This window comes from Littorina saxatilis, unplaced genomic scaffold (genome assembly GCF_037325665.1).
Source record: "Littorina saxatilis isolate snail1 unplaced genomic scaffold, US_GU_Lsax_2.0 scaffold_389, whole genome shotgun sequence".
In the NCBI taxonomy this organism is placed as follows: domain Eukaryota; kingdom Metazoa; phylum Mollusca; class Gastropoda; order Littorinimorpha; family Littorinidae; genus Littorina; species Littorina saxatilis.
The window spans coordinates 41,934-61,181 of NW_027126640.1; the positions used below are offsets into that span (position 1 = coordinate 41,934).

At 43.5% G+C, this 19,248-nt stretch overlaps 1 long non-coding RNA gene across 3 annotated transcripts in view; it reads left to right on the forward strand.

The window, feature by feature from the left end:
* LOC138955136 (uncharacterized) overlaps positions 1-19,248 on the forward strand; it is an 83,780-nt gene that overhangs the window by 34,055 nt on the left and 30,477 nt on the right. For all 3 annotated transcript variants that reach the window (XR_011452114.1, XR_011452115.1, XR_011452113.1), the window contains exon 2: positions 7,630-8,270. This is a non-coding gene — a long non-coding RNA (uncharacterized lncRNA). The remainder of the gene's footprint in view (positions 1-7,629; positions 8,271-19,248) is intronic.

The window sequence follows — 19,248 nt, forward strand, 5'->3', positions numbered from 1 at the left end:
AAAACCTGCCTGGCATGTAGGAATGATATTGTGTTTATTGAGGTGGAACTCCAGCCTCTGGTTCACCACACGCTCAAAGATCTTGCTGAGGTGGGGGGTTAGTGATATGGGGCGGTAACTGCCAGGTAGATTGCCCGGTTTTCCGCTCTTCAATACTGCTACTACTTGTGAGTCTGACCACGCTGCGGGGATAGTATCCTTTAACCAGCATAGGTTGAAAAACTGAGTGAGCAACTTAACAAAGTTAGGTGGTAGATGTTTTATCATGTGATATGATATTGGGTCTAAACCTGTGGATTTTTTTGGGTCTTTCACAGAAGAGATGGCGTTTTGGACTTCTTTTGCCTTAAACATGCAGTTTATAGGCAACTGGTTGTCATCTGGGGGGTATGTGAAACCCTTCTCCTGATCTAACCTATAATTGAGTCGTTCAGTATCTAGGGATTTTGATTGACTATTTTTGGCAAAGGTATCTGCTAATAGGTTTGCCTTTTCAGAGTCAGTTGTGGTCATTTTATCACCCGATAGTAGTGGCTTTTCTTTAGTTCTGTATCTACATTTAAATCTGCGGATTTTCTTCCAGATTTTGCCACAGTCTTTGTAATCTTTAGTTTCTTTGTTGACAAAGTTTTCCCAGTTTTGAAGTTTAGCCTCAGCGGTGATCTGGTTAAATTGTATTTCAGCTGACTTCATATTCGTGAAGTTAGCGTCTGAGCAGTGCCTGAGATATGTCCTAATGTGATATCGCTTGTTTGCCAAGGCTTCATCACAGTCTGCATTCCACCACTCATTCCTTTTGGCCTTACAGTTAGGATTTACTGATTTAAGCGGAATGTGATTATTGGCAGCAGTGAGTATACATTGACGTATGTTATTGTAAGAGGCTTCGATGTCATCCGTAAGGAGAGTTTCCTCCCTGACACCCTCGAGCTCCGCACGGAAGCTGTCCCAATTTGCCTGTTTGTAATTGTACTTTTTTCTGACCTCCGAGTTATTGCGATTAGGGGCGAAGTGGCGGAAGGTAAGAACAATGGGTAAGTGATCGGAGCCGAGGGCGTCCGGGAAAACGTTCCAGTCGATGTCAGTGACTATGGCATTTGAGCAAAGGGAGAGATCGATTGCTGACGGGGAATGGTCAGCTCTGTCTGGAAGTCTGGTTGCCGAGCCATCGTTTAGTATACAAAAGTCAGTTTCCAAAATGACGTCAGCAAGGTTGCTATTGGCATGTTTGTATCTAGGGTTAGCAGAGTCCCACAGAGGGTGGTGATTATTAAAATCACCCATCACGCACCAGTGTGCCCTGCCATGATCCAGGGATTTTAGCCAGTCGGTAGTTCCTTTTTTATTACACCCGTGGGGGTAATATATGTTAACTATGTTGAGGTTTTTGGATCCTTTTATTTCGATTTCAACAGCACATGTACTGAGATTTTCTGAACTAGGGATGAGAGGTGCAAAGGGTTTGTAATTTAAGGAAGACTTTAGATAAATAGCTGTTTGAATGAGTTGCCCTGAGCCCTTTTGCTCTACTATGGGAGGGAAGTCAAAACCATCTATAGAAGGCAGTAGGGAGCGTTTTCTCTTGACTGACTGGATAACTAAGATGTCAGCAGAGTGATTTGATATATAATTATATAGCTGAGAGAAGTTAGAGTTGATAGAGCGACAGTTCCACTGTAATATGATAAATCCGTGACCGCTTTCACCTTGTTCAGCCATTTTAACACGCACAAAGAAGGTAAGTTAAAGGGCAGATTTAAAATAGGTTAAAAAGTGGTTTTAACAGCTTTCATATCCGTCACGGACAACTGCTTGGCACCAGCAAGAGCGCCCAGCGCCAGAGTGGCGCCGCCCGGAATGAAGCGTTCAACCTTGGTGTTGGAGAGTTGTGTGTATGTAGCTGAGAGGGAGTCGATCAGGTCGAGAGGACTCTGCATCTGTCTGGCCTTAACCATGAAGCCGAGGCACTGCTCGATGAAACCTTGAAGGCCTCTTTGTTGTTCATTTAAATTTGCATATTGCTCTCCTGTTTTTAGCTTATCTAGTGCAGCGTCGGCTAGCTCAAGCTCTGCCTTCTCCTGCTCCTCCCTCATCTGCTGCTTTATTTCCTGTTCAGTTTTAAGTTTGTATTCTCTGAATCTCTGGGCCAATCCCTCCTCCATTCTCCCCATCAACCTCTCGAAGAGCTGCTCTTCTTTCGAGTCCTCCTTCCTGTTCTGGGCTTTGCGTAGGAGGGAGGCCTTTAACCCGGGGGTCCCATGAAGCGGCGCCTCTGCCCGAGCCGTCTGAGACTTACAGGGCGCCTGGGGGCCAGGATTTGGATTTTGCGAAGTTGTTTGGTGCTTCGCGGTTGCAGCAGAACTGTCCGCATGAACTGGAAGGAGTGTATTGTCATGTTCGGTCATTTTGTTTTTGATTTCTTGTATTTTATTTACTTGCCCACCCAGGGGGGGTCTCTGGACAGCCAAAGAGTACCCGGACCGGGGGGTTGAGGTCCGCCGGATCGGTTGCGGAGGGGGACGCCAGAAGGAGTCCCTCATTTCCGCTGGGGCAGTCGCTGTTTTATTTTGTTGTTTGGCGAGCTCGCGCCGTGCCCGATCCAGGGCCTCAGAATATGGTATGTATGCTGCCGACCTGATCTTATTGGCCTGCAGCCTCAGTCTCATTTCCGGGCATCCAAGATAAGCGGCGGAATGCTCGCCCTTGCAGTTTACGCAATGTTTGGCCTTGGTGCACGTCGCTCCGTCGTGGCCCTTGGAGCCACATCGGGGGCAGATCTGCACTTTTGATTTGCATTGTTGTTTTAGGTGCGATAGTCTCTGGCACTTCGTACAGCGCCGCACTGGAGGAGTGTAGGGTTCGACGCCGTACACCTCACTCTCCAGAACGACGCTGTCTGGAAGAATTGCCGTTGTAAACGTGACACGGACCGCCTGAGACGGTTTCCCATCCCTAAGGAGAAGACGGCGAAAAGATCGAACCGAGGAGGGGCCCTTTTCTACAAGACTCCCATCCTCCATCCGGACGCGCACGCCCACTGCCATCTCAGACAGGTCTGTTCCTGAATGTATTGTGGGTATGCGTTTAATGACACCTTCGGTTGTTACCTCCGGACGGTGGCATTTCACTTTGATGCCGCCGATCGAGTCCAGCCTCAATAGCTTGTTTTGTTGTGATGCTGAGGAGCACCCTACCAGGACGCTCCCAGCTGCCAGCATGCGTATTTCTTTGACCTCGCCGATGGCAAGGTCAAAAGTTTTTTTCCTCCTGAGGCCGAGTCCCTGCAATGTTGCAGGGCCCTCCTTCAGGTCCTGCACCACCACGGGGAACTCTAAGAAGGAGGGAGGAGGTTGCTTGGGTTGGTAAAGAAGTTTTCTTCGGGGTCTTTGTTTTGTGTGTGTGTGTGTATTGGCAGGTGGTAGTGGCTGTTGAGTTGTCTGGTTTTCTTGTGATTCAGTTGGGGGTTGGGAGGTGTCGACCCCCCGGGCAGATGTTGCATGGGAAATACCTGTGTTTCCCTGAAGAGGGGGACCCTCGCAGAGGACCTTTTGCTTCTTTTTCTTTTTGGGCTTCTTACGATTGACTTCGGTGAAGTCTTCCTCAAAATGATCAGTAATCTGAGAGCGTGGGGGGCTATCCCGGAAGAGAAGAGATTCCGGAGAGCTCTGCCCCCCCTCAGGGTCGTCCTCCCGCAATCTCTTTCTCTTGAAAGGAGAAGATATGCTGGTTTTCTCATTGGTGATTGCTTTATTAAGCTGTTTGGATTTTGGGGACTGACCAGTCCGGCTGGCCCGGTCAGTCTCATTCAGTGATTCCATGGGAATATCTGGGGCGCGGTCAGAACCGCTTGCTGTTTGGTCCATATTAAGGGACCAATCTTGCTCCCTCAGAGCAGTGGTGTCCGTTGGAAGGTAGTTATCTACCCAGATGAACGTTTCCCGCCTATCAGCAAAGGTGGTGTTTGGCAGTTTGTGTTTAGCAACTTGGCTCATCACTTACAAGGTACGGTACGGTCACCAAGAAAAAACAAGCCAAACAGCTCAGGGTTAAAAAGGCAGGATAAAAGCAGGGTAACAAAAGCGTCCCTAGACAAGGAGTGAGCTGAAGCTCACCCCTCTAGCGACTTTCACTTCTCTCCCGAGAAACACGAGGACTCCTGCAGGGCGAGTGGGAACGCCACCAAGGGCAGCTACCCCCCTTTCTGGACCCACGCCAAGAGCAAAATTACACAAAAGCCGCCAGACCACATCACAAACAGAACTGAACAATGCACAGGTGTTCCTCACATAGAGACACACACACACACACACACACACACACACACACACACACACACACACACACACACAAACACAGAGAAGCCGTATCTATAGAGAGATAGATGACAGTGTATTTTTCGCGTGGCTATAAATTGATTCGACCTTTGCACTTTTACAGTGAGGATAATTTACGGGTCCAATTTACGTTCTGGACACTGCGGTGACCTTCTAAAAATAGTAACAGAACGGGGAATATCCGAAGATGCCCCCTTCATACAAAAGTGCACCATACGAAGGAAGGGAGGTAAACGCTGAAAACATGGAGAAGATGAGAAGATAAGGAAGAGTTACTTATAATGGTGAAATGAACACAAAAACCAAATTCGGTTCAGCGCTGCGCGCTGAGAGCACGTGTTGAAATATCTCATCGATGATATTGTGTCCGGGGTGTAGCTGAATACGGTGTCCAAATTTGAAAAAGATCCACCGAGAACTTTGGCTTTGGTGTGTCGGTATGGGGGCCCGGGTAGCTGAGGTGGAACCAAAATAGCTGAGGTGGAACCAAAATCGGTTCAGCGCTGCGCGCTGAGAGCACGTGTTGAAATATCTCATCGATGAGGTTGTGTCCGGGGTCTCTCTGAATAAGCCCACCAAATTTGAAGCAGATGCCGTGCATGGAGAATACACAGATACACAGACACACACACAGATACACAGACACACACACAGACACAAGTCGTATATATATATATATGCAGACCTGCTAGTGCCTTATCTTCGTGTGTACACACACGCAAGCACAAGACCAAGTGCGCACGGAAAAGATCCTGTGACCAATGTAAGAGTTCGGTGGGTTATAGAAATACGAAAATACCCAGCATGCCTCCCCCGAAAGCGGCGTATGGCTGCCTGAAAGGCGGGGTAAAAACGGTGATGCACGTAAAAACCCACTCGTGCAAAATCATGAGTAAACGTGGGAGTTTTAGCCAATGAACAGAGAAGAAGAAGGAGAAAAAATATTGACTGAATTTACCGAGTATTGTGTCGTTCAAACTCGAGACAAACGGTGTTTGAAGAGCCGCGTAACTCGTTGTGGAGAGAATTTAAGGAAAGGGAAGAAGGAAGTATTTGACTTTTAAAGTCTCCCATACAGAATACGACAAGGAAAACTTTCACACAAGCAGTAATTATTTTTTCTGAAAACATCGATTAAGACAGCTACACCTTGTATACAACTCTCAAGTACGCACGTCTGCACGCACGCACGCACGTACACTCACACAAACACCAGTCCTAACCAAAAAAACACCCCCCCCCCCCAAAAAAAAAACAACCGGTTAGAGTATTGACCGTTTAAATTTAAAGAAAAAACGAAACGTTACAAAAAACAAACATTCACAAGCCAAACCTTGCGGCATCATATTAGACGCGTAGGAATACGTGCCCATTGGATGATTCCAAGAAAACGACGTTAAAACCATTTCAAAATACCAGCAAAGTAATAAACATGTAGTTAAAATATAAAAAATAAAAATAATAAAAATTTCGAGTGAAGTATCGTCTATCGACATGGTGCCCCGAAAGACTGTTTTCAATTCGTAAACTGTACTACAGGACGGGATAGGAACTCACGATCGGAGAATTCTGTTGTTCTGAACAGGTGTCCCTTCAAAGTTTTGAACCGTCTTTTCGTCCGCTTATTTAATACATTCGCTCAAAGACTTTTTTTGTAACATTTTCGTCAGAGCGTCAGTTAGCCAATGCTTTTGGAATAGATAACCTGCGACTAAACTCTACAGATGGTCAGTGAAGACACTGTTACTAACCTTGTGAAGGTGCTAGCTGCATTGTCGACGCGTAAGTGTAAGCTTCCACAAGCTTCCGCACTGTAATAATGATGAGGTTTGGTGAAACAAATAAAAACAAGAAATTCCTCCGAGGTAGGAAAAACACCCCCGTCCTTACCATTCTCACTGCCACCAACTGAGAAGGTTATTTCCCTTTGACCATTAATATGTCCCTCTATAAGTCCTTGTAGAATCTTAATCCACCAATAACTCCCTAACCGTGTGTTTGACTGGTCCCAATTTTTGTAAGGACCGTCTCAGGAATGTATAGAACCTGTTCACCAAGTTTGGTGACGATCGGTCCGTTCATTCTTGAGATCTATATGCGAACACAAACACACAAACAAACAAACAAACAAACAAACACATCGACCGAATCCTATACACACCCCTATACCGGGGGTGTAAATATATAGTGAATCATGTGTAGGGAACTGCGTACATGTATGCGTTGGTTGATCAGTTTTGGGAGCAGTACTGCGTTCTCAGCTTGGGCGCTGGTTCAAGAATGGTCTTTATTTGTTAACCGAACACACATATTGATACTCATTGGTTCAAGAAGGATTAGAAGAGTAAATTATGCATGTGTATGGAGCTGCGTACATGCGTCGGCTCATCAGTTTAAGGGGTTAGGAGTAATGCGTACTGGATTTGGGAACTGGTCCAAGAATGTGGCACAAACAGTTACGATTTCACAAATGAGAAACTTGCTGATGCATTCATGTACATATCAACTTCCTTGCGTGCAACGCACTGCTTCGAGCTGTTCTTGCTTTGAGCAGAACCTTAGTCGAGCCCTTAATTCATTATTCTTGCGTGTTCCGTGTTTTCCCGATATGATTACAATTTCATTTTGAAGGGTCAGAGTGGGAATGCAGGCTTGGTTTCATTGACTGCACAGGGTATTGGTCCTTTTAAAAACCAGCGTTTTCTCGGAAATTCGGAACCTGTGTGCGCACGTACAGCAATTTGGGTTCGAATCTTCCTGTTATAGGTAGAGATTGACGCCCTAAGTAATTGACTCATTGTAACCTTTCAGTTGTCAAAGTGTGATCTGCAGTGTCAAGTTCAGAATGCAAGTTTGATTTGACTGAAAGCTGTTCTTTCGTTTGATAGTGTTGGTTTTCTCGGAAATTCGGAAACGGCACAGCGCTTTCGGTTCGAATCTTCCTGGTAAGACACAGGCGACGTCGTTTTGACTTTGGTTTGTCAACTGTTGCCTTTTAAGTCTGTTTCGTGGGACACATTTCCCACGGTAGAGCCATTAACCGGTCTTTAGCCACTGTGCCACGTAACCCGAAACTAGTGACAACTTCCACGTGGAAGAGACCGCGGATTAAACAGACGCTCGCATTGTACACACTCTATTAATTTCCTTGAAACAGGCGATTTACTAGAAAACGATTGTTGCCGTTTTCGCCGATTTCCCCAGGAAGATGATATATGAAACTGTGTCAAATGTTGTTAATGACCGTAGTATCGCTGTGAACTTGTTTTAAAAAGGCGTTTCTTTGTTTCTACAGGGCCATTGACTGCTGGGCCGAGGGCTTTATATGAGCTGGACTCGTTGGCCAAGACAGGCATTGCAACGTCGACTGGTGAAGGAATATGATGTTGCTCCGAGCCTGAACCTTCTACGGTCGTGTGACTTCAGGACTTTTAATCGTCTCCAGCCTCTTCATTTCTGCGGTGATGGTTGGACTTCTTCATTGGTGTGACTTTACGATTTTTATTAATCGTCTCGAGACTTCATTTCTGCTGTGATGGTCAGCTTTTTTTTTCCCACAAAACTTTACGAGTTAAACATCATCTCCCGCCTCTTCGTTTCTGCGGTGATTGTCTGAGTTCTTCGCTGGTGTGACTTAACGAGATTTCATCATCATCAGCCCCTTCATATTTCTGCGGTGATGGTCGGACTCCTTCACTGGTGTGACTTTCCTCTGCAATGCGACTTTTCTCTGCGATGTTATCACCCCCCCCTCCATCTTCGTTTTTGCGGTGATGGTCTGACTTCTTGACTGATGTGACTTGACAGCATTTTGTTACCCGGCACCTTGTTCACTGGTGCGACGTTACTCCATGGGTGTTCATCTTCCACCGCCTCTTCGTTTCTACGGTGATGGTCTCACGTTTCCCTTTGGGAACATTGCTGCTTGCTGACTTGGTGAGTTTGAGTTTGTTGTTTGTGAGCGTGGAGTGATTGATTAATGGATTTTTAGAATTCGGCTTTCAAGCCTAACACTTGCGAAAAAAAATTAACTGCGTATTTACATTCTTAGAGCAGACTTGGTTTACAGAGCACCAAGGAAACATGTCAGAGTGCGGCATTGGGTATTTTGTAATCAGCGCATACTTCCTCTTAGCCAAGTAGTTTCGATTGCAAAAAAGCAATGGATCTTATCAACAAACTGAACAGTGACGACTTTGCATTTTCTTCGTTCTGTGCATGTCGAAACACGCCCAGTCCTTCAAAATCTGAATTGAAACTGTCAGCATTGCAAGATATGTTCTTGGAATTTGAATGTGAATTCCTTTTGGCGTCCACGAATTTTCCATTTCTCACAGTTGCGATATTTTCAAAATGGACAAATAGTAACCCGGCACTCGGAATGTTATCTTCAGCATCCAACACATCCTTTCCCGTTTTCTTGGAACCGACTTCATTTTCCTGGGATAATCTTCAAATTAATCACTTTACTGGGATAATCCTCAAATTAATTGGGCCGCGGCGTCGTATTTGGCGACTGAAGAAAATATTCTGTAATCCGGCATGTCAGAGTTCACGGTGGGTTATAGAAACTGACACGCGAAAATACCCAGCATGCTTCCCTCGAAATCGGCGTATGGTGCCTGAATGGAGGGGTAAAAACGGGCATTCACGTAAAATTCCACTCGTGCAAAGACTGGAGTGAACGTGGGAGTTTTAGCCCATCAACGAAGGAGAAGAAGAAGGGACATCAGTGCTCTTTACTGAGACTCCCACTATGTTTGACCGTTTTAAACAGTGGCGGGCGCGATCGCACACAAACACACACAGTGACATACACGCCCATACCCCACGCGCTCCGAGCGGCCAAGCATCCCGACGCACCGACTGCAGTATCCATGCACTCGGCAGTGACACTCACACAGAATGCCTCTGCCTCTCTCTCTCTCTCTCTCTCTCTCTCTCTCTCTCTCTCTCTCTCTCTCTCTCCGTTAATATCTGCCTATGTCTTTCTCTCTATATATCTGTATCTATCTATATCTCTCTGTCTCACACTCTTTGCTTTGCTTCAAACTACGAATCAAAGGTCGCCAGAGCTCGTAACATCCAAAGACAGCATGATTAATATTCTCGTGTTTTTATAACCCACCGAACTCTGACATGGATTACAAGATCTTTTCCGTGCACACTTCTCTGTCTCTCTCTCTCTGCATGCCTCTCCTGTCCCTCTCCGCCTCTCGCTCTCTCAGCCCCCTCCCATCCCCCCACCTTTCAGACCGTCACACACGCGAACACAACATGCCGGCCGGCACTCTACAACCGGAAGTAGTAGGCGTGCGCGCGGCGGCAGAACGACTCGATAGCTTAGCGGTATCGCACTGGTTTGGTGGCAGGAGGTAAGGTAATTGACCACATTATTTACCCGCTTTGAATGACTTGGTGAATGAGTTGGCAGAATGTTGCGATCCAATGACTATCCCATTTTAGCTTTTTGTAACGAATGTGTCTGTGTCTGCCTACCAATCTGTCTCCGTCTCTCACTCACGATGCCGCTCTCTCTAGTCTTTCAGACTCACTCTCTGTCTCTCTCTCTCGGGTTCTCACTGATTGTCTGTTCGTCTCTCTCTCTCTCTCTCGCTCTCTCTCTCGCTCGCCACTACTAGTCTGTGACTCAGAGCAGAAAAGTCGGTACAAGTTTGGCAAAAAGCGACAGGCGAGAGGAATAGAAGGGAAGGGAAGACTGAATGAGAAAGGGGAGACTTGAGTGTTTTACAGGAAAAGGATGGGTCGTTGTAACAGCTGGTGAAATCCCTCCCACACTCACACCCACCACACCTACACCACACTGCGCGGTAAACACTCACAGAGAGAGAGAGAGAGAGAGAGAGAGAGAGAGAGAGAGAGAGAGAGAGAGAGAGCTAATAATTATTCTCACTCTCTGTCTCTTTCTTGAGAAACACACACGCACACACACACACACACACACACACACACACACACACACACACACACACACACACACTCTCTCTCTCTCTCTCTCTCTCTCTCTCTGTTACTCTCCCCCATTCCCTCTCTCGCGTATTCACCACTATCGCCCCTCTCTCTGTTTCTCTCACACGCACGCACTCATACACTCAGTGGCACGCACGCACACACACACACACACACACACACACACACACACACACCTCCAACCCTCTCTCTCTCTCTCTCTCTCTCTCTCACTCCCCCACCATCTCTCTCTTTCTCTGTCATTCAGTTTTTTCATATCCGATCTTTAAAAGCATACTACAAATCTGTGCTAAGCCGATTAACCACTAATCCATGACACAACTCGAGTAGCATCTCTCGTTTCAGTACGCTGTTAAGTTTTTGAGAACTTGAAACACTAACAGTCTTCAGTTGAATGCAGTGGACTATAGTCACATGAGCTTTTTTGAGGAAATGCATTATGAAGATTATAAGATCTCTGTCCTATTCTGTCCGTCTAACAATGTATTTTTTGTTTAAATTGGGATAAAAACAGAAGAGAAAGAAACATTAAAAAAAAAAGTAAGAAAAAAAGACAGACAGCAGAAAAAATAAAATAAATGAGAAAAAATCACAGAAAATACGGTGACAGAAATAATATTAATGTAGGTCAAACTCCCGCGCGTGCCGCGCACGTGGATGAAAAAAGAAATAGGTCACTGCATTCTAAGTTGTCCTTTTACATTAGCAAATAGGTCATATATATGTCTATTTCAGGAAACATGTTGCAATTCTTAAGTGACTATTTCAGAGCAATCAGGTCATTGTGGTTTTTGGTTAAAAGATCAGTTTGTCATTTTGGGCCAGAGCAGGTAATTAATTTCGACCTGAATTCTTTGCTGCCCTAGTTTTTAAGCAAGGCAGGCAGTTTATATTTTAATTGCGTCATTGGCCGCCATGGGTTTTTTGCATGACGACGGAAACGGGAGGTAAGTCTCTTCGATTGTGAAGTCTCATCGACTGATTACCTCCCGTTTTTTGTTTGTTTTTTTGTTTTGTTTTTTGGGTGCCAAAAGCGAAGCAAAACTTTAGGGTCGGCGCTTAAAATAGGGTCGGTCGGGTTACCGGAAACAGACATATTTTTCTTTTTGGCCTTGGGCCAAAAAAAAAATTAGGTGTGGTTACGGTAACATAGCCAAAAAAAATAGGGTAGGTAGGTAGGCAATCACTTTTTTTTTTTTTTTAACTTTTTTTTCTAATGTGTACAAATTAAACTTACTTGACAGGGAAATAAGTGTGCGACTCGGGCGCTTTCGCTTTCATTGCGTTTTTTGCACTCGTTTTTGTTTTGTTTTTGTTTTTTTGTTGACAAATGTAATAAAAAGTTATAGGATCGGCCCCTAAAAATAGGGTCGGTCGGGTTACCGGAAACAGACATATTTTTCTTTTTGGCCTTATATATATATGCGGGGGTCAATTCGTTTGTGCAAGACCATTGTATTACTGCGTCGTAGATGAGGTTGTTAGTCCGTAAATTCAGCAAATATCAATAGATTTTGAGTTCTGCGCAGTAACGGTGACAGTTCCGCACGCATTGACTGAAATCATTGTACAGCAATGAAATAAAATTTGACACCGCTGCAACCAGAGAATAATATGTCATTCCCCTCCCCCCCCCCCCCCCCACACACACACACCCAATTCTTCCTCCCACAACACGTTCTACTTCTATATCTCACGCGCAGAAACTGTAGGTCGTTTAAGCATTGTGTTTAAATTATTGACGAATTTCCTGAAGAAAAAAAATCCTCAACAATTAATAATACATTTTAGAATCTCACAAACTGACCTGAGCTTAAAAAAGGAATTCCCTTCTGTTTATTGCTGGTTTATCTTTTTGTTTGTTTGTTGTGGTTTTTGTTTAGTTTTGAACTGATCCGCTTAATATTGAATTAAATACTTTCACAAACAGGCCCCGGCTTTAAAAAAAACAACACACACACGTTTAGAACTAGAGTCGAATTTGCGCCATTGAAATGTGTTTATAATTATTGTTTGTGTGTGTGTTTTTCGACCACACCACACCACACCCCCCCCCCCTCCAGGTCTTTGTTTGTACTGTTATATAATAGAATTGCCAGAATATTAAAGCAGGAACTGCTCACTAAAATAGCTTCCGCGTGCAGTTTCCTGAATGTTTTCTTCTGAAAAGTTCAGTCAAGGAAGATTCTGGTGAAAGGACAGGAAGAGAGTTGTCCCGAGGACAATAAATCTTTGTGATATGGCGAAGAAGAATGAAAGTTAGTCAACGAGACAATTAAAGAATACCAAATGTGACCCTCCACCACGGAATGAGTCGCATGTCAGCTTTGCATGATTTTCATATTTTTACATTTTCCTAAAGAGTTTGTTATGCTCTATCCAGTGGTGAAAACCGTTTTAGAAAAGAGCGAGTTTGAGTTATAAGCCTGTGACTAAGGTGATCTTCACACTGTTACCAGACACTCCCCGGATTTAATATTAAGCCTAGCGCAGAACCGCGCGAGGTGACATGCGACTCATTTCGTGGTGGAGGGTCACAAATAATAATTGTACAACGCAAGATTGTATATTGAGCAGTTGGGAAGTTACGTTTGTGACTAAGGCCAACGAACGAAAACAATATAGATAATGATAATAATGATTGATTGATATAACGCAAACCATGGAATTTGTTTGTGCTCTCGCGCTCTTGTTATTAATGATAACGATACTTTGTGATAAAGCGCAAACCACGTAGTTATTCTTTGCTCTGCGCGCTTAAAACAACAACGCGGAAGAAACACAAAAATTAGAGCTCAATTTCATCGAAATAACAGCTTGATAATATTTCAAACACACAATAACATTGTAACAAGATGCCGTTAATAGCACATATGAAACATTCACATGAAGAGAACACGAAGAAAATGTTGGAACAATGCCCCATGATGCTTCTCAATTGGGAGACCAGTATAAAAACTTTTTTCACAGACCTATGATCAAAATAAGCAAGGTGAACGCGTACATTAGAGATAAGCGGAAGCGATACTTCCTAGTAGTTCAGAAGGATGCATTTGTCATGCAAACAAATTAGAGGACCAATGAAATGCATAGAACATGGATAATGACATCCGCGTTTTGATTAATGACGTGGTTTGTCAAGATTGATTAAGGACAATCAGACGTATGGGAAAATGTCATGGGGCAGATTTTGCCGGGAGGTAGCTGGGGGAGGGTTAACGTGGAGAGAGAGAGAGAGACAGAGAGACAGAGAGAGAGAGAGAGAGAGAGAGAGAGAGAGAGAGAGAGAGGTAGGTAGGTTAACAGATACAAAGAGAGGGAGACAGTAACACAGAGGAGGGGGGGGGGCGAGAGAGAGACGAACATTGAGAGAGAGAGAGAGAGAGAGACAGACAGACAGACAGACAGACAGACAGATAGAGACAGACAGACACACAGACAGAAACAGTGAAATCCTTTCATCATTTGAAATATTGACCTCGTGTTCTGGACATCCCCGCAGTTCGATAGATAAGGTTTTACATTACACGTAGATAAGGTTTATATTACGCGTCAGACATCACGTGTAGGTGTGACAAAATAATGTATTTATCTCATCATCGCCTCTCGCGAAAACCTACGCTCGACTGTGGATGACTCGGTCAACAGATCTTGAACTTGATAGCGCAAGTGGTCACACACATGACTGCCGCGTGATTAATATTGCTCTCAATAGTAGACACGAGTAATAAATTGCAATATTAACTGTTTTTGCTAATTCATTTTTGACTTGAAAAAGGAGCTATTTTATTGTTGTTTTTGCAAAGAAGTTGAAAAATAACTAACAACAACCAAACCCGGCTATTTCGTTTCTGTTTATTTCAAAATAATGTCGATAGAAAGGATGACAAATAGGACCAAGTTCTTGCGAGTTAAAACAATATTTCATGTTTTAATTATTATTTGTATTTGTGTGTGTGTGTGTGTGTGTGTGTGTGTGTGTGTGTGTGTGTGTGTGTGTGTGTGTGTGTGTGTGTGTTCTGCACTTGTCACATTGAGTACACCGATGGTGGACGATTTGTGTGGGTGGTCAAAAACTCGTACAATAACAGGACGATAGTGTTTTTGTTATTCCATGTTAAAAAGCCATTGAACTTTACGACATTTCAAGAGAGTGCATTATAATAATAATAATATGGAAAAACAAACAAACAGGGTTGTTGTGCCACGATGTGTGTGAGTGAGGGTGATGGGGGGGGGGGGGTGTGGAGGTGGGGGAGGGGAGGGGGGGATAAGGACAATAACAGGAAACTTCACGGCAGGGGAGGAGTAGGATTCTCAAACGGATCAATACGTATTAGCAGAAACAGCGCAGCGTTTTCAGGAAAGCCTTCCCACAAGAAGGCAGGGAGGCAGTAGTAACCGGACACGCCTATTTTCGATCTGAGAAAAAAAGAAAAACGTTTTGTAGTCAGTGGAATGAGATCATAATTCATATCCGCCTCCACTCGGACACATACCCCAAATTAAAAGCATGGGTGCTTTCTGGGTCACAATGCAATGTACTGTAATGAATTGATTTCTTAGCAAAGCCACCCATGGAGGGGTCGTCTTATTCGATAGTACACGCATTGGCCGATGTGTGTTGACCTGGAGTATGTATGACTGTTGTCACCCCTGTGTAATGGGCGGTTCTGGTGAGGTTATGCCCCTTCTTTCTTTCGGCTGGTAACAGTCGGAACCTCGCGGCAAGATTACACGAGAAAGGGGAAAACACCTCAAATAGCATGTCGCTTTGGTAACAGTTCGTGAGTAAGTCGTGCATTTTATACAGTAAAAAGACAATGGTAACAGGCGGAACCTCGCGGCAAGATCACAGGAGTTGTCTCTCGTTATCACCCCAGAAGCGCTCATTCATGAAGAAACTCCCACCGTGCATAGGGAGCACGGGGCAGGCAGTTCATTCTTGGTATGTGCCCAAGTGGAGGGAAGCGTTTGTATCACGTTAAACGCCTGGGCAGATCTGAGCTAGTGAGTATGTAATATGATTTTACGGGTGGGACTGATCCTTTAAGTTTCGGTGAATTAAGTTTGCCGTCCAAACATCGATTTGAACAGCGGAGTGGTTTGGCATACACATGCTGGCGGATCGAACTGTGGTAACAACGGGATCAGTTTTCGACCCCAAACCGAGTGCGTTTTATGACCTGGAGTGCACCCACACAAACACTAGATGGATTAAAGTTGAAACTAGTGGGGCGAATTAGGATACCTAATTGCCACTGGACTTTGCTTTGGCGTGACAAAAAGCATCAGTTGTATCGATTACGATTTTAATCTCTCTGACATGGGAATCGTAAGACGCTCTGATGTGAGATGCTGAACGAAGGTTGCAGCATTGGCAAAGATTTCGTTTGGTATTACCCTTGATGAAAAACAATCTTGAAACAAATACTCGTAAACAACTAGGACACGACCTCAAACAAAAGCTTATTGTTTGCCCTTGACAAAGAAATCTCATTGTTTACTTTTTTTTTCTTTTTCTTTTTTTTTTTTTTTATCTCAGCTGCAACTTCAGTTGTGTCCGGATAACGATTTTAACCTCCCTGATAAGCGAATCGTGATTCTCTGTAAGGTGAGACGATAAATGAAGGTTGCTGCGTTTGGTCAATGAACGAAAACTTGTATTGATCAACATGTTTTGGAGGACGACTGGAAGTTCAACAAACTCCTCAGGGGTGTTTACGTGTACCAAGTTCATTTAGTGCTTGCTGCTGGAAAGAGATAACATCGAAGGTAAAACGCTGTCAGATCGCATTGAAAGTTATTCGATGAGGTTGAAGGTTTGAAATAATGGTACCGTGCAGCAAGAAAGTCTTTAATCAACTGTGCACAAAAAAGTATATTGAAAGAAATCCCCCGAAAGCAGCGAATGGCTGCCTGAAAGGCGGGGTAAAAACGGCCATAAACGAAAAAAGCCTTGGGAGTTTTAGCCCATGAACGCAGAAGAAGAACTGAAAGAAAAATAGTTGTCGTAAAATGTAATGGAAAGTGTACTGCAGTGGGAGAAATTGGTTATTTTGCTTGACCACTCGACTCGATGTTGTCAGTTACTAGGCCACCCCCCGCGGGTTAGGGGGAAGAATTTACCCGATGCTCCCCAGCATGTCGTAAGAGGCGACTAACGGATTCTGTTTCTCCTTTTACCCGTGTTAAGTGTCTCTTGTATAGAATATAGTCAATAGTTGTAAAGATTTTAGTCAAGCAGTATGTAAGAAATGTTAAGTCCTTTGTACTGGAAACTTGCATTCTCCCAGTAAGGTCATATATTGTACTACGTTGCAAGCCCCTGGAGCAATTTTTTTATTAGTGCTTTTGTGAACAAGAAACAATTAACAAGTGGCTCTATCCCATCTCCCCCCCTTTCCCCGTCGCGATATAACCTTCGTGGTTGAAAACGACGTTAAACACCAAATAAAGAAAGAACGAAAGAAAGAAAGTTACTAGGGTCGCTGGGTCCCTGGTGGCGCAACTCACGTAAACCGATTTTTAAACTATTTTTGAGTCACTTGAGAAAAAGTGACTCTATGTAATCGGTCAGTGTTAGTCTGTCCGGCCGGCCGTCCGGCCGGCCGTCCGTAGACACCACCTTAACGTTGGACTTTTCTCGGAAACTATCAAAGCGATCGGGCTCATATTTTGTTTAGTCGTGACCTCCAATGACCTCTACACTTTAACGATGGTTTCGTTGACCTTTGACCTTTTTCAAGGTCACAGGTCAGCGTCAAAGGAAAAATTAGACATTTTATATCTTTGACAAAGTTCATCGGATGTGATTGAAACTTTGTAGGATTATTCTTTACATCAAAGTATTTACATCTGTAGCCTTTTACGAACGTTATCAGAAAAACAAGGGAGATAACTAGCCTTTTCTGTTCGGCAACACACAACTTAACGTTGGGCTTTTCTCGGAAACTATAAAAGTGACCGGGCTCAAATTTTATGTGAACGTGACTCATTGTGTTGTGAATAGCAATTTCTTCCTGTCCATCTGATGCCTCATATAATATTCAGAACTGCGAAAGTGACTCGATCGAGCGTTTGCTCTTCTTGTTAAACTTCAGTATAGAAAACAAGCAGCGCCTGGATGTTTAATTTGTTCTTGATTCAATTAAGTCGTATACTTTTTGTCCTTTTTCGAGCAAATCGAGCCGGCCATGTGCGTCTGAGTTAGGCCAAATAAAAAAATATGTTGGTTTAGGGAAACCCGACCGACCCTATTTTTTCTGCCGACCCTCACACTTTTTTTTCATTTCTCAAAAAAGCAAAAAACTTTTGGCACATTTTGCGAACCACACCGAGATTAATAGGGGAAGTAACCTCCTTTAAAATCGACTAAATAATTTTTTTTTATTTTTTTTTTTTAAAAAGCCGACCTACCGACTCTATCTTTTTTGGTCACGTTACTCTAAACCAACATATATTTGTATTTGGCCTTACGGTACAGCGGTTTCCCCAAATTCTTCAAATTAGGCCAATTGGCCAGAAACTCCTCCAAAACGGGCAGCTACTACTACTGCCTTGGTCTATGGTGGCGTACATAATCGCTCAGACGAGAAGTAATGTACCTTTAAACTTGCTTTGGCTTGAACAGGATGCAGTCTCTTTCACGTAAAAAGCGTATTCATCTTTAAAAATTATTCGTTATTAAAGGGTATATTCATCTCTTTATGTAAAAGCGTTGTACTGCTGTAAATGTCCACATAGTCCAATAATTTTGTGGGCTTGTCTTATCACGCATATTCATATGTAGAAAGGATTAGTTGTAAGAGCGCATTCATCCGCGTAAACGCGTCCTATCATGTACTGCTGTAGTTTTGCGGCAAAGGTTTCACAGAGTCAAATAACTTTTGAAGATTGTCTAATGACGCAAGCGAGCCATTACAGTCTGAATAAACTATGAAAAAGCGAGTAATGATCCTTATCTCTCACTGGTTCTCTGTGGTCATTAAACTGAAACTGTGATGACCCTTGAAATTGGCGATCATATGTCAGTATTTTACGATGGCCATTGAACCGAACCTGTAGAATGTGTAAATGAAGGTGTATGCCGAAAAAAAAAAATGGGTGGACAGCTTAATCCAGTTTGAATAGATCCGGAGTATTAATGTTACGACAACTGATGAGCTTTAATACGTCTGATGAATCATGCAGTTAGTAATGATCCTTTAAAAATGACGAGGACCTGTCAGTTTTGCACAGTGTTCATTTAACCGAATATGTGAATGAAAACCTTTGTGTACCATATGGATAGACAGCTTCATTTGTTGAAAGGGGTTCCTTAGTATTGCAACGCCAGTGAGCTGTTGAAACATGTCTGATAAAACAAGAGACAGTCAGCATAATGATCATTTAAAAAAAGGCGAGCACCTGTCAGTTGTGTACAGTGTTCATTTAAATTAACCGGATCTGTAAATGGTGTTTACTGTACTAGGAATACTAAGTAGACAGCTTCATTTGTGGAAAATGGTTTCTGAGTATTATTAAGGTGTTATACGTCTGATAAAACATGAAACAGCAAGGAATGATCCTTTAAAAATGGTATGCATCTTTCAGTTTTGTACAGTGTTCATTGAACAGGATGTGTAAATGAAGGTGTGTGCTGTACTAGGAATACTAAGTAGATAGCTTCATTTGTGAATGAAGGTTGCTGATTATTATTAAGCTGTTATACGTCTGATAAAACATGAAACAGCGAGGAATGATCCTTTAAAAATGGAGAGCACCTGTCAGTTTTGTACAGTGTTCATTGAACATGATGTGTAAATGAAGGTGTGTGCTGTACTAGGAAAACTAAGTAGATAGCTTCATTAGGGGAACATGATTCCTGAGTATTATCACGCCATGATGAAACAGCGAGGAATGATCCTTTAAAAATGATGAG